At 34.9% G+C, this 16550-nt stretch overlaps 1 non-coding gene across 1 annotated transcript; it reads right to left on the reverse strand.

The window, feature by feature from the left end:
- Positions 1-14636: 14636 nt before the first annotated feature.
- LOC141624182 (small nucleolar RNA R71) lies at positions 14637-14743 on the reverse strand. Its single transcript, XR_012533993.1, has one exon. It is a non-coding gene; the product is annotated as a small nucleolar RNA R71 (small nucleolar RNA).
- Positions 14744-16550: the final 1807 nt, after the last annotated feature.

Below are 16550 nucleotides of genomic sequence, written 5' to 3' on the forward strand. Positions count from 1 at the left end.
TGTCATTGTCTCTGAAACATGATTGTGTATTTTTCAGCTCATACTGCGCGATGCCGTCTGCCCATTATTTGCTGCTTTCATTTGTTTTTGTTTTAATGTTCTGTTATTAATTTATCGTCTAAGATCAGTCTGTTTACGAAAAATTCTCCCCATGTTGATAAATTCTCTTACGTTAACCTGCATCACCAACAAATTAGTAGGGGAAAACTAAAGGAAATAAAAAGTCATTTCATTATGCTTTTGCAGTTTATGGGTGTCCTATGAAAACAGATGTATAAACAGATTCATATTCCTCTCACCATTTGCCACTGATATTTACGTGGTGTCGTCGAAATCATATGTTCTTCTCTTTGTTCTATAGTTTTGTGCTCTAATTATTCTTCTCATAGGGACATTTCAGAAAATTCTTGGGTTTCCATTTGGGTCAAATACTCGCCGTTATTTTTGACTCTGAAATGTGATGGTATATAGAAGTATTCGATTTTTCTGGTTGTTGCAAATCTCGGCGCAGTTTTCAACATGGTTTATTTGGAAACAATATCTTAATTTGTTGCAGGCGTGTGTGTTTACGACAATGAGGTAATGTCGCCGTAGTACATTCCGGGGGAAAATAGCATATGCTTTTGATGTTAATGTCCAACCATAGCACGTGGAATTTCATGGTATCAATAAGTTCCTACTTTACATATTGAAGTTCCAAGTCAGGAATGATATTTGGGATGTTCTTTAATGCTATTATTAATTTCCTTTTTTTTTTTTTTTTTTTTTTAATTTCCTTTTAAATAAGGAAAGAAACTCCATAGATTTGGTTTGAGTTCGTGATCTAAGCAGGTTGTCCTGAAAACGATGGCAACTTGTGTGAACCAGGGGCGTTTAATTTGTGTCAGACGACAACAGTCTCCTGATTTTTTTCTTCTTTTGTTTCGGTTACTTGTACATTTAAGACTCTGGCTTCTTGTGTCTGCTTCACATTTTCAAGACGTTAGACCAGCTATTTATTGATGCATGCATGATTAATGGATATGACTTTTTTTCTTTATTAGATCTGGTAAAACTGATCCTATGCATCGGCGATCACTACGAGAACGGAATGTAATTACTAGAAAATGACCGGAACCTAAATTGACATTATCTTTTTATTGATTTTGATTTTAATAAATGGATTTGCAACTATAATTCTCTTAAGTATGGTAATCATGAGTTGGGATCTCAATTTCTTATGATAGATATATTGATATAAATCTTTCCTAATTGACATCTTAACATCTACCTATTGGGCACATGCTAGAAAAATCCTAAATAATAACATATCCAAACTCTTACCTGAAATTGATTTTAGGGATATTCTATGGTGCCTTATCGAGTTTTTCGGGTTTTCTATGTTATATCCCCACATTTTTAAAATTCTACCCCTGAACTTTATACATTAGTCTATACTACTCCCTCCATTTTTCTATATATGAGTTTCTCACATTTCGAGACACACACTTCTCCCTTCAATATCTCTCAAATTATATGTTTAAATATAATGATATGTATACTCATATGAAAGGATTTTTCATAAGAAATTTAATGGTATAATTTTTATAATTTTTTACCAAATATATTTTTGTAAATATTAAAGTCAAAGGCTCGCCTCGAAAAAACAGAACGTCATATATTAAAAAATGGAGGGAGTATAATTTTATTTTTTGTCTTTGCTAAGTTAGTTTCTTAACTGACCTATTAAGTCAGATATTTACCATTGTAATTACTCGATAATCTACTCATTTACTTACTAGTTCACCGAATTACCCATTAACCCACCAAATAGTATACGAATCTAACTAAAAATTCATTTTCACATAAGATGGTGATACACAACATTAATGAGTCAGAATAAAGGTCGAAATACGGTTGTTTGATAGTGATAAGTTAATGGTGAGTTAAACGAGATTATGATAGAGAAATAAGTAAGGAATTTAGGAGTACAATGTTGTATATAAAGAAAAGGTTTACAACAAAGAAAACCACAAAACTCAGGAATACCCCGTAGAATTTTCCTTGATTTTAATTGAACCTGGATGCAAGCGTAATCGAGGTAACTTGCCCGATAATTGAGTGGGGATCCTCTGTCCCATTTGGTGTCCCAATGTGTGTACCACTCCAATCACCTTCTAACACATCAACAAATTAATATAATTATTGCAATATTTTATTTTGCAATAAGTGATGTGTCAAAAGGTGAGTGGGGTGACACACAGAATGGGACACAAAAATGGGACAGATGATCCTTACTGCCGATAATTGACCCGAGCTTCCTATTCTCCATGCTTATATTTCTGTATCCGTGGTATAAATGGCATATCTGTTATTTTTTGAATAACTCTTGCCTAACATATCGACGTGTTATTTTCAAGGGCTTGTAGAAATAGTTGAGAATTATGTAGAGTGAAAAGGACAGAAGATGAGATTTATCCGCTTTTGGGTGAATTGCCCTGGCTTCTTATGGGTGAATATGAAATAAGCTGGTATACAATTAACAAGTAGTAGCATGCAAATTGTGAACGTGCTTATAAAAAGTAGAGTTAGTTATCTTGTGACGGATTGGATAGTATTATATTATTGCAAAATGGTAGAAAAGTCTGATATGGGTAGTGTATAACGTAAGCGGCATTGATTAGGAAAGTAACACCTTGGTTAATAAAAAATAATGGGTTATTCTACGCGGTAACCCTGTGTTTTTTTGAATTCTAGCAGGTAACCCTTCATTTTTCAACCACCCACATGGTAACACTGAACTTATCAAAAAAAATTCTCTGTGACTTAACTTTTATTAGTTAAAAAGCTAGTTAGTTTGCATGTTTATTGGGACTTGGGCTTGGTTTTTAGACTTCAAATGCTTAAATGACCAAGTAACTATGGTCTTCTCAACTCAATTAAATAAATAAACCCCAATTTTTCCTAACAAATAATTATATTCTAGGTGTGGTAAGACTTAAGAGTATAACTCATAATCTTTTTATTATCATTATTATCATCATCATCATTTTTATTGCTTAACAAAGAATATTAAAGTAGTAAATATACCGATCCACATCTTACCTTTGGTTTTGTTATAAAAATAATAATAATACAATATCAATATTAACAATTATAATCCAATCTAATTTATAACAAAAATAAAAGTAAGATGTGTTTTAATATATTTACTACTTTAATATTCTTTGTTAAGCAATAAAAATGATAATAAAAATGTTATGAATTATACTCTTACCACATCTATAATATAATTATTTGTTAGGAAAATTCGTGGTTTATTTATTTTAATTGAGTTGAGAATACCATAGTTACTTGGCCATTTAAGCATTTAAAGTGTAAAAGACAAGCCCAAGTCTCAATAAACATTCAAACTAACAGAGTTTTTTAACGGAATACAAGTTGAGGGGCACGGAGAACCTTTTTTGATAAGTTCAGGGTTACCATGTGGGTAGTTGAAAAACGAAGGGTTATCAGCTAGAATTCAAAAAAACACAGGGTTACTACGTAGAATAACCCAAAAACAATTTATTACTCTATTGACAGTCACTTTATTACTTTTCCAATACACCATTTTAACCCCAAATTGAAAAATCACAAATGAACCTAATCCTATCCCTTTCACTAGGGATGTCAATTTCACCCGCATCCATCAAAACCCGATCCACCCGATCCTAAAAGATGGATGAACACCCGATTTAAATGGGTGATGGATGGATGACGGATGAAACGGATGATGGATGACGGATGACGGATGGGTTGGATGAAGAAATTCCACCCGCCATCCATCCATCACCCGATTATATTATTTTTTATTTAATTTTTTTTTACATATAACACATTATTAAGATATAAAATATTTAAATTTTCATATTTTTCTACTCTCAATATAAATATTTTGTGAACCTATCCACTAGAAAGTTAAACTAAAATAATTATCTAACTTTATTTTTGTAGAGAAAAAAAAAATCATCATTTTTTTTAACTTTATTTTTGTAGAGAAAAAAAAATCATCATTTCAAACTTTCATATAAATTAACCAAAAATCAAAACATTAACATATAAATTGGCAACATGGCAAAGAAAAAAACAGCAAAAACGACACCACCTAAGAAAAATACTAGAAGGACAAATGCAAGCGACGATGTCGGAGGAAGTATTCTCATTTTCATAAATTTATATTTTTTTTTCAGTTTATGTGTGTTGGTTTTCGTTTACGGTTTAATAATGGGATGCATGCAAGTGATCCTTGTCGGTATATATATATATATATATATATATATATATATATATATATATATATATATATATATATATATATATTTTCTTGTTTTGTTGTTTTGGATGTTTGGTTTAAAATTGCTTTATTCATTTTTTTTGGTTTTAAATTGATTTATATTTTTTTTTTCAGTTTATTCATTTTTTTGGTTTGTTGGTTTTCGTTTTCGGTTAACGGTTTAATAATGACACACATGCAAATGATCCTTGTCTGTTTATATTACTTTTTAGTTTATATGTTTTGTTGTTTTGGGTCTTGTTTAATTTTTACGAACACTTATATTGTTTGAATCTAATTTTATGTTTCATATTTACAAAGCATTCTAGGGTTTTATGGTTATTTTTGGGTTGTTCATGATTTCAAATTTTGGTTCAACCTTTTTGGATTTGGTGTTTATTGCTTTGAATGGTAACAGAATTTACTGATTTCGAACATGTTTTAAGATGGTAACCATTTAATCAATAATATGGTACAATATGTCTGTCTAATATTATAACTAGTTTTGCGACCCGTGAAAATCACGGGTTTGACTTTTGTTGTTGTTTTGTTTTCGTTGTATTGTTCGTGAAATTGTTTTTTTTCGGATTTTTTTTTTTTTTTTTTTTTTTTTTTTTTTTTTTTTTTTTTTTTTACTTGGAGATATATTATAGCTAGAGGTATTTTGAAATTTTGTGATATGAGTCAAAACTATGTAATGAGGAATGGCACCAAAACCCCCTGAATCTATATGATAGTTTTTTTTTTTCTTTTTTTTTTTGATTAGGTAAGAAAACTAGGTTGACCCTCTAGGGTAGGACCAACCTATCTCATCCTTTCGAATGAGCGAGGTAAGCTGAAGCCACCGGCTATCAAACCACCTCGAAAGAGTTGGACACGAATGTCCAATAGAAGCCATGAAGTCAACAACCTTGTTGGCTTCACGAAAGCAATGTTTAATTATCACTTCATCGAAAAAATGAAGGTCTAATTTCACATCCTTGATAATACTAGAAATTTCCCAAGGAATTTGCCAGGTACCTCGAATCGAGTTAATAACACATAAATTATCCCCCCCACAATTAACTTTGAGATTCCTAAGTATTTCGCTGCTAAAATACCTTCTTTTAAAGCGAGGGCTTCCGCAACAAGGATACTATTGGATCCGCACCTTTTTGCTCCCAACAAAACGACTTTACTGTTGTGATCTCTTAAAGAATATCCTAAAGCGGCTTTATTACCTTCTATCCTCAATCTATCAAAATTTAGCTTTAGGAAACCGTTTCTAGGTTTTCCCTACCAAATTTCTTCCTTATTAGAATTGTTTCTAACTGACTCTTCTATCTCGGGATTGTTAAGATCTTTAAATCTCGTCACATTCCAGGTCATAGTACTATTCTTACATAAAGTAATAAGTTTGCTAATACTTAAATTAACATTATTAAAGATAATATCGTTTCTATGATAGTTTGATTTGTCTTAATTGTTGGAGCTTGTGTCCTCCACAATTAGTGTGATAACATTTATAAATCTCTTATAGGTTCACAAGGGTATACTTCGTATTTTATCAGTTGATTAACGATTACTTAATAATGGTTGGCTTGCTAGAAAGTTTGACGTTATTATCATACTGATGGCGGTGATCAACTGGTCCCTCAAAAGTCACACCTAAATGATGTGTTTGAGAGATGCGATTATATAAAAATATAATCACATTGATGTCTGACTAAAAGGTTAGTCCAAGTATTTGACTAAACAGTTAGTCAATGTGATGATGAGACGATTATTTAATACAATTAAAAAATACTAGCTGAAACGAATTAACTGTCAATTCGTAAATTGAATATAATATGTTATATTTAATTAATGTATATAATGTTAGCTTAAACGAATTAAGATGTTAATTCGTAATTAAACATAATCGGTTATATTTAGTAAATTATAAATATGCGATATTTATAGTTAATGGATATATTATACGATATTGTCAGTGTAAATGTTGACAGACCGGTATTAATAAATCGACTGCAAGCTGTTGTGTGTGGACTTATTAACACATGTCGACATAATTGACAATTTATAAAAGATACACATTTTATACATTTATAATAAAACTAAAAATAAGAAGATTTCTCTCCTTATTTTGGTTGTTGGTGAAACCGAAAATAAGGAGAAAATTCTCCTTATTATTTTCGGTTGTTACACACAAAAAAAAAGGGAAGAAAATATCTCCCCCTATTTTGCTCTTTTACACGGTTTTAAAGAGGAGTGGGAGATCATTTTTTCTAACCTAATTTTTGACCTAATTCTCTCATCAAACAAAACACAAAAACCCTAAATTAATTAGTGAATTTGGGGATCTATTCTAGCAAGAACAAGAGGCATTTCTCATCACATTTTGGGTGCAACGATTAGGAGAATATCAATTCGATATTGTTCTTAGGCCTAATTTGCTAGGACCAAAGGTTGATTCTTAATCTCTACTATTTTGTTTTATGCAATTTCATTTATGACTAGTTTTCATAATCATAATTTCGTTATAATCCTAATAATCTTAAAGGAAGTATACCGATATTTCCTACAAGTGGTATCAGAGCCAAGGCCACGAAATTATTTTGTATGATTTTCATAAATGATTTAAACAAAATTGAAGAATCGAAAAAAAAAAAATTCGGCCGAGAAGAAAAAGTTTTTTTGCCGTATGAAATTTTTTTTTGCCGAGTTAATTTCTGTTTTTTTTTTATCTTTTGTTTCCATTTTGATTTTTCATATTGTTGTTTTAATTAGTTAAGATGATAATATGATAATTTGTAGATGTTTTGATTTAATTAAAATTAAATTAAATTGAAATGTAAATGGAAATTGTTTTGATTAATGATGTTCAATTGTTTTTGCTATATGGTTTTTGGCAAACAAGTTAATTTAACATTCAAATCAATTGTGATGATCGGTTTAATCATGATTTAGATGTTCTTTTTAATAAGTTAAATTGAATCATCAAGTTTGAATATATGTTTAAATTAAAAAGATGATTATGCCAATCTTGTTCTAATAGCAACTATAAACAATTTTGTTCATCTTAATGTTTTTGGTTTTGATAATATTTTAAAAAAAAAAAATTAAAAAAAAGGGGGCTGTTTCGTTTTTTTTAATTCAGCCGAGAGAGAAAAAAAAAACTGTTTTTTTTAAACTAGGGCAAAATGCCGAGACAAATTGAAAAAAAAAATTCTGTTTTTTTTCTTTTGTGGTTTTGCCGTGAGAAATAAAAAAAATTATGGTTTTTTTTTTGTTATGCCGAGAACAAAAAAAAAAAAAAGGGTTTCGTTTTTGTTTTTGTTAGTTTTTGGCCAATAATAATTATACATTACATTTATAATGTATGATGTTTGTTGTGAAAAGGTTCACAAAATTAAAGATACCTAATTATTTTAAAGAGGTTTAAAATAATGTTGGATTAATTCATATTACAAGATTAATATGTATTAAGATTAAAATTATTGTGAGTAATTGAGGAATTGTCACATAATTTGATCATTTAAATAGGTGGTTTGGATAAATTACTCTACATAATTAAGGAATTATGTCTTGAATGTTTAATTTATAGTTGATGCATTTTTATATAGTTGAATGAATCGTTGAATGATTTAATTTACCTATTTTTGCAATCGGTTGTAATTTGTAATAACTAGTGTGGCCTTAGTTAAATTATGTTTTCGTAATGATGGAAACATAATTTTTATGTAATTTTGAGATCTCGAATCTCCTTTAATTTTCTTTAAGTATTATGGTTTTGAAATTAGAATGTAAATAGGTTTATTATGTAATTTTTAAATTGTAATTTTTGAGAAGACTAAAGATGGAGATTGGATTGCTCACTCCCGCTACATGGACCAAGATAGAACATCAAGACAAGCTTCTCGGGTCCAAGGATGGATTTCAAAGTTGTATTTATGTTCATTTTGGTAGATAGGCCACACTAGGACTTTATTTTTGTTTTACGTTTTACCATTCTTATTGCTTTTCACTCACATGATAGTTAGTGCATCATATTCCGCCTAAACCAAACCACCTACTAAAATGCATGAAAATTGACTCATATAGATTGGATGTTAGGTTTCATAGACATACAGATGTCACACAATTGTAAGCCATCATCTTAGTTAATTCATTCTCGCATGCTAGATATTAGTTCACTTAAAATGAATTAAAATAAAGTTGATGAGATCTTCCTCTAAAACTGAAATTGAGACTAGTCTTTATAGGCCAAACAACTATGAATCCCTTCTTCGTCGGTAGGCATATAGGACCTTACTCTCCATATGACCCCTTCTACGTTGGGTAAGTAGTTTGTGTTGACTTAGTTTACCTCAACATTATAATCCGAAGAGTTTCTCGTGATTATGATGGACTAAAGATAGAATTTACAGAAATTTATCGACCGAAAATTCTATAAGTAGAATTAGCCAAGAGGTTGGCTTATCAATTTACAGATAATTGAGTCTTGGGATCATTTATATAATTCTTGAGGGAGGTCAATTGTATAAATGCTTGAGTCTTCGCGTTATAACAGTATTGCATTAGACTTAAATCATAAACGATGAGTATGCTTATTATATTTTTTCTTCTTTTCGCAGTGTAGAATAGGTTTTATTTTGATAATACTGTTACAACAAATGGCTGGAAATAACGAAATCCCTATGCCAAGTGCCATACTTGGACGCGAGTCCTGGCTAAAAGCTTTCATGGACCACATGAATCAGTTCACACGTCTGAAAAATGACGGGTCCAACTTTTCGGATTGGGAGGCATCATTGCGGAATGCTACCATTGCTGACGGTAAGCTCAAGTACTTAGCTGAGCCAATACCGGTAAACCCAGGCCCCAATGCAGGAGTTAACGAGTCACTTGCTTATAGTGACTTCGTCATGGAAGCGGGTGCGATAAAGAACGTACTCATTTTTGCAATGGAAACCAATTTGCAAAGACGCTTCATTGCCCAAGGTGCAAACAAGATTTTCACCACGCTCACTAATGAGTTCTCAAAAGCACCGAGAATCGTTACTTATGAGCATACATATCGCTTATTTGATACGAAACTCCAGAAGGGCCAACCGGTTAGCCCACACATTCTTAACATGATTGAGAATGTCGAGAAATTGGAGGCACTTGATTGCAAAATCAGTGAGAGCATAGTCATTGACCGTATGATTCATTCACTTCATGATGGTTTTGCCCTCTTCAGGGCAAATTACTATATGAATGACATGAAGAAAAGTCCTCATGAGCTACACTCACTTCTCGTACAGACCGAGAAGGATATGAAATTGAGTGGGAGCATGAAGCAAGATGTTCTCATGATTTCCAACAAGAATAAGGGTAAGGGCAAAGCTTCCGGTGACCTAACTGTAGGAAAGCCAAAGTTTAAGAAGCCAGGAAACGGTAAGAGTGGACCTGGTGAGACTAGTGGCTCACAAGGTAAGACAAAGAGCAAGGGCGGTGACATTGAGTGCCACCATTGTCACAAGACTGGACATTGGAGGAGGAACTGTCCCATGTACCGTGAGGACATAAAAAGCGAGCCGCGTCACTCTGTTGGTATGTCATCTTATATTCATATGATTGAGATTAACCATGCAAGTTTCGGAACTTGGGTACTTGATACTGGTTGTGGTTCTCATCTGTGTAATCATTTGCAGGGCCTAAAAAACATCACACCTCTCGGAAAGGGTGATGTGGACCTGCGAGTCGGGAATGGAGCTAGAGTTGCTGCAGTCTCAAAGGGAACATACGTAATCCAACTCCCAAGTGGTTTTGAGTTATATTTATATAACTGTTACTATGTACCCAGTTTATCTAAGAACATTATTTCTGTTTCCGTACTTGATAAAGACGGTTTTTCATTTTCAATAAAGGATAATAGCTTTATTTTCTCTTTCAATGAAATGATTTATGGCAAAGCAGTTTCCATGAATGGAATTTACATCTTAGATCAAACCACGGATATATTACATGTGAATAATAAGAAATTAAAGGTTGGTGACAAAGATCAAAATTATCTATGACATTGTCGAATGGGACACATAAATGAAAAACGTGTAAAGAAACTCGTCGAAAATGGGACTATTCCCGCATTCGATTTTTCTACTTTTGGCATGTGTGAATCATGTCTCATCGGCAAAATGACTCGAATTTCCTTCAAAGGTGTTGGAATGCGCGCTAGTGACCTATTAGGACTCATACATACTGATGTATGTGGACCTACGCCAATTACCGCTAGAGATGGCTATAGATATTTTATCACTTTCACGGACGATTTGAGTAGATACGGATATGTCTACTTAATGAAGCATAAAAGTGAGTCCTTTGAAAAATTCAAGGAATACCAGAATAAGGTTGAGAACCAACTGGGAAGAAAGGTTAAAGCACTCCGTTCAGATCGGGGTGGCGAATATCTTTCAAATGAGTTTGATCAACACCTTAAAGACTGTGGAATCGTTTTACAGTTAACTCCACCTGGAACACCTCAATTAAATGGTGTGTCCGAATGGAGAAATCGAACATTACTTGATATGGTTCGATCCATGATGAGTCACACGGTAGTACATGATTCATTATGGGGTTTTGCTCTTTTGTCAGCTGCTCTTATACTTAATCAAGTCCGACTAAAGTCGTCGACAAGACTCCATATGAAATGTGGAAGGGAACGGTCCCTAACTTGTCCTTTATTCGGGTTTGGGGCTGCGAGGCTTATGTCAAGTGGAGACACGAGGATAAGCTCGGCCCGCGATCGGTCAAGACATACTTTATTAGTTATCCAAAAGGAATGTTTGGTCATTACTTCTATTCGCCTACCGAACATCGAGTTTTTGTTGCGGCTAGTGCGACGTTCTTAGAGAAAGAATTTCTCGAGAACAAGTCAAGTAATAGAACCTTCGAGCTATCGGAGATTCAAGAACCAACAACCGAGGAACAGATGGAGGAAGTTGTTCCTTCAACTGATGATACAATTAATATTCCTCAGGAACCCAGGAGGTCGGGTAGAGTCTCTAATCCTCCGGACAGATACAATGGTATGGTCGAGGAAAATGACGTTTTGCTCCTAGAGAGTAATGAACCTATTACCTATAAAGGTGCCATGGCCTATTCCGACTCAAAGCTATGGCTTGAAGCCATGCAATCCGAGATGGACTCCATGTATGAGAATGACGTATGGGATCTTGTTGATGTACCTAATAAGGTAAAACCTCTACAGTGCAAGTGGCTTTACAAAATAAAGCATTCTGTAGACGGGCAACCAGATACCTATAAAGCACGACTAGTGGCAAAAGGTTTCACTCAAGTGCACAGATTGCATTATGATGAAATTTTTGCACCCGTAGTTATGCTGCGTTCCATTCGGATAATCTTAGCGATTGCTGCTTTTCATGACTATGAAATTTGGCAAATGGATGTGAAAACCGCCTTCTTAAACGGTTATTTGGAGGAGGAGTTGTACATGGTGCAACCCGAAGGTTTCATAGATCCTGAAAATCCTAAGAAAGTGTGCAAGCTTAAGCGTTCCATTTATGGACTTAAGCAAGCTTCTCGGAGTTGGAATCATCGTTTCGACCAGGTGATAAAAGAGTATGGTTTCACTCGATCGGTCGAGGAACCATGCTTATATATCAAGTCGAGTGGGAGCAAGATTGTTTTCTTGATATTGTATGTCGATGACATACTCTTGATAGGGAATGACATTCCTCTCTTATCTTTGGTTAAAGGATGGTTGAAGAACCATTTTCAGATGAAAGATCTGGGTGAGGCACAACGCATATTGGGAATCCGTATCTACCGAGATAGATCACGACGGATGTTATCACTGAGTCAGGAGTCTTATTTGGATAAGATTCTTGAAAGGTTGATGTGACCATAATTGGCGCATATTTAGCCCCCGAATTACCATTGTTTCTATGCTTTTTAGTGCCTATTTGGGTCATTTCTTATCTTTAGTTCTTTGTTTTGCATATTCTTTGAGATTTTGATCCCTTGGTAGGAAAGGAGTAAGAATCTTGCATTTTCATGGCAAAACAAGGCTAAATTGATCATATTCAATGACCAAGCATCAAGGAGAGACAAGACTAGAAGGCCTTTGTACATAGCATAGTAGAAGAGCATTGTTGAGAAAAGGATCCTTGAGTCCCCAAGGAAATCCCCAAGGAATTCATGAAGAAAAGGGAAGAAAAAGAAGAAGGAAAGTTCTTTGAACTACAATCCGAACGGATTGTAGAGAATCCGTCCGTCCTCGCCAATCCGAGCGCCCCGCAAAGGAATCCGCTCGGATTCCCCCTCGCCGATCCGAGCGTCTTGCCCAAGGATCCGCTCGGATTCCTCACCCAGATCGGCCGTCCCGACTCCCATCCGCACGGATCGCAAAGACAAAGACGTTTTCATTCCTCAAGCATCGATAAGAGAAGCCCTTCTCTCGGATAATCCCGGAGGCTCCTTGCTCAACTTAAAAAGTGTAATTACTAGTTTAGCCCTTAGTTAACCCTAATGCATCCTCCCTAATTTTCACTATAAATACCCCATTAGTCTAATTAGAGGGGCATGTTCTTCTTATCAATAATTAGTGTAGTTAATATCAATCAAATCTCTCTTCAATATTGTAATCAAATATTAATCAAGTTTTAATCCAAGTTTTAGTTCTTTAATCTCTCTCTTGTTCTTACTTTATTTTGGGTAATTGAAGATTATTTGGGTTATTATTGGGAGATTGACAACCTCTCAATCTAGGATTCAAGTACTTCTATTATTCTTGCTTTATTATTGGAATCATTAGTAGGTATAATCTCTTAATCCCTTTTTAATTATTGCTAATTACTTTCATTTATTCATCATGTTTCATTATGTTAGTATGATTGACAACCTTTCTAGCATGATCAATATGATAATGAGTGAGTAGTCTCTTAGCTAGGGTTTAATGGGTGATTAGGGGAAACCAACATGGGGAATGATTCATGCTTAAATTAATATGCTTTCATATCTTATTTGCTTGCTTGTTTTGATCTTAATACATGCACATGTTATATTTGATGAAATGCTAAGCCTATGAATCCTTGCATTTACTATCATCTTCTATCCTTTCAACTTGACTTGTAAGACATAACCCAACTCGAGTCTTGTTAGACCATGCATGTGTTAAGTAGGGAAGATTAAGTCGACTTGTAGGTGTTGTACAATCCAAGAGATTCGGCTCAGGGACCCAAACTTTCCTAGGATTGTAAGATATAACCCAACTCAATCCATCACAACAATAATTGCTTGCTTATAATTTGAGAACATGTTTGTATGATCATATCCCATGATTCCCCTATGAACCCATGACACCTTAGTGCTTTTAATCAATTGTTTACACCCTTATTTTATTTATCTTGTTAGTTTATTTTCATTGCTATCTTAGTTTAGTAACCTTCTACATCAACCCAATTTGTGACACCCCTAGACACCGCTAGTTACAATAGAATCTTCATTTCAATACCCGTCCCTTGGGATCCGACCTTTACTTGCCTCTTTACTAATTGTAGAGTTGTTTGTGAAGTATAAATTGTGTTTTGTATCGACCATTGACCAACGACCACATATGCTTAATTGTGAACACGAAATGGCTCCGATCAAAAATGGCGCCGTTCTTGGGGACGGTGTTTAATTGATTTAAGATTTCTTTTATTGTTTTTAGTTGTGTCTTTCTTCACCTTGGGGAAGTAAAACTCCTCAAGGTTTGTTCTAATTGTTTTCTAGTTGTTTGATATTTTGCATGTCTAGAAGGTTACAAAGAGATTTGTTACCTTTTGACCGTGAAATCGAAAGAACCTTGACGAATAATAGGAGACTTGTTAGGAGGAATTTGGGAGGTGTTGGTGAAGTTGTTCAACCCACTAGTGAGTTTGTCAATCCTTTCGCAATAGAAGGAGAAGAAAACCCATTAAACAATACCACACAAAATCCACCTACAATGCCTAAATTCTCGTCACACTCTATACCCACCGAGGAGGATCTACCAAATGGTACTCCTACCCCACAACATCTTACCGGAAACTTTATTGCCAAGTCCGCCTTCATCCAACTAGTTGAGAGGAGCCAATTCGGGGGAATGCCTAGTGAGGACCCTCATTCTCATATGGAAACATTTTGTGATTATTGTGAAGCTATCTCTCAAACAGGCGTGACTCAAGACCAAATAAGATGGGTCTTATTTCCTTTTTCGTTAATCGGCACCGCAAAGCAATGGTTGAAAGGCCTTGATAAGGCCACCCTTGGAATAGATTCTTGGAAGAAGCTAGCTCTAGCTTTCTACAAAAATTCTACCCACCAGGAAAAGACCAATATGCTAAGAGCTCAAATTACGGGTTTTAAGCAAAGGGATGAAGAGTCTTTGTATGAAGCTTGGGAGCGGTTCAAAGGTATTTGTCGCTCATGTCCTCACCATGGACTTAGCGAATGGTTTTTAGTGCAACAATTTTGGAATGGTTTATATGAAGATTCAAGGAACATTCTCAATATGGGATCAAATGGAATGTTCACCGAAGTTGATGACAATCAAACATGGAACAAGATTGAGGAAATGGCGGTCCATAATTCGCAATATAGTAGGCCTCGCAAGGCTACTAGAGGAGGAAAGTATGAAGTGGACACCGTTACTCAATTGGGTGCTCAACTTAGTGCTCACATTGACACAATCAACTTGAAATTTGAACAAGCTATGGCTAGACTTGAGGAAAACTCAAAATCATCAAAGCATCATGTCAATGCCATGACGGCATCCTCATCAATCCCAAGCGGGATATGTGAGAATTGTGGAACCTTGGGTCATGACTCAAGTGAGTGTAGGGGAACAACCGAACAAGTTAATGCTTTCCAAGCTTACAAAAGTGGTACCCCTTATTCAAATTTTTACAATGAAAACACCAAGTTCCATCCAAATCTCTCATACAAAAGCCAAAATGTTCAAAACCCTCAAACAACATACACTCCACCACCCATGAGAAATCAAAATCAAAGACCCTTTTACAATCAAAACCAAGGTTACCAAAATCAAAATCCATATAATCACCACAATGACCAAAGTTTTGATGTCCAAAAAGCGGTCCTCCAAATGCAAAAGAATCAACAAGAATTTTTCACCCAAATGCAAAAAGATAGCCAAGCAAAAGACACCACCATCAACAACATTCTAGCTCACACCAAGATGTTGGAAACACAATTGACCCAACTAGCATCTTCGAGCTCACAAAGACAAAAGGGGCAATTACCACCACAAAGTAATCCCCCTAGACATGAAACAGTTAGTGCCATTCACTTGAGAAGTGGTACAAGGTATGAAGCATCGAAGGAGCAAGTTGAGGATGAAGTTGTGAGAGCTAGTGAGAATGAAGTTGTGGTGCAAGGTCCCAAAGAAGGGGAATCATCAAAAGAAGAAAGCTCAAAGAAAAATGAAGACAAAGCCAAAGAAAAGGAGCCCATTGTGATTAGACTTCCTTTTCCAAGTCGTCAAGCCAAGCCTAAATTTGATGATCAACTTGGGAAGTTCATGGAGATTGTGAAGAACTTAGAAGTCTCAATTCCTTTCACGGAATTAATCAATCACGTTCCGGCCTATGCAAAGTACATGAAAGATATCCTCACAAAGAAGAAGTCGATCCAGAAACTTGAGACTATCGCCTTCACTAAGGTGAGTAGTGCAATACTTCAAGGAAGTTCACCTCCAAAGTTAAAGGATCCGGGAAGCTTCTCAATACCGTGTACCATTGGCGACACAACGATCAACAAAGCCTTATGTGATCTAGGGGCTAGTGTGAGTGTCATGCCGTACTCGGTAAGTAAAAGGTTGGGAATGGGAGAGCTTAAATGTACCAATATCACTCTTCAAATGGCCGATAGATCGACGAAGACACCGCTAGGGATATGGGAAGATGTCCCCGTGCGAATTGGGAAGTTTTTCATCCCGGTGGACTTTGTCATTGTTGATATGGAGGAAGATTCCAACATTCCAATCATCTTAGGAAGACCTTTCCTACACACAGCGGGTGCGGTGATTGATGTGAAACATGGAGAGCTCACTCTAGAAGTGGGAGATGAAAGTATAACTTTTAATCTTGACAAGACCATGAGAGCTCCTCGTTTGCATGAGCCATGTTTCATGATTGATCATTATATAGGAAAGATGAGAAGAAGAAATCGAATTCCAATGGAGGAAGAAAGTTGAAGATGCTCCATTCAAAGAGCAAGTGAATTTTGACAA

Source organism: Silene latifolia, chromosome X (genome assembly GCF_048544455.1).
Source record: "Silene latifolia isolate original U9 population chromosome X, ASM4854445v1, whole genome shotgun sequence".
In the NCBI taxonomy this organism is placed as follows: Eukaryota; Viridiplantae; Streptophyta; class Magnoliopsida; order Caryophyllales; family Caryophyllaceae; genus Silene; species Silene latifolia.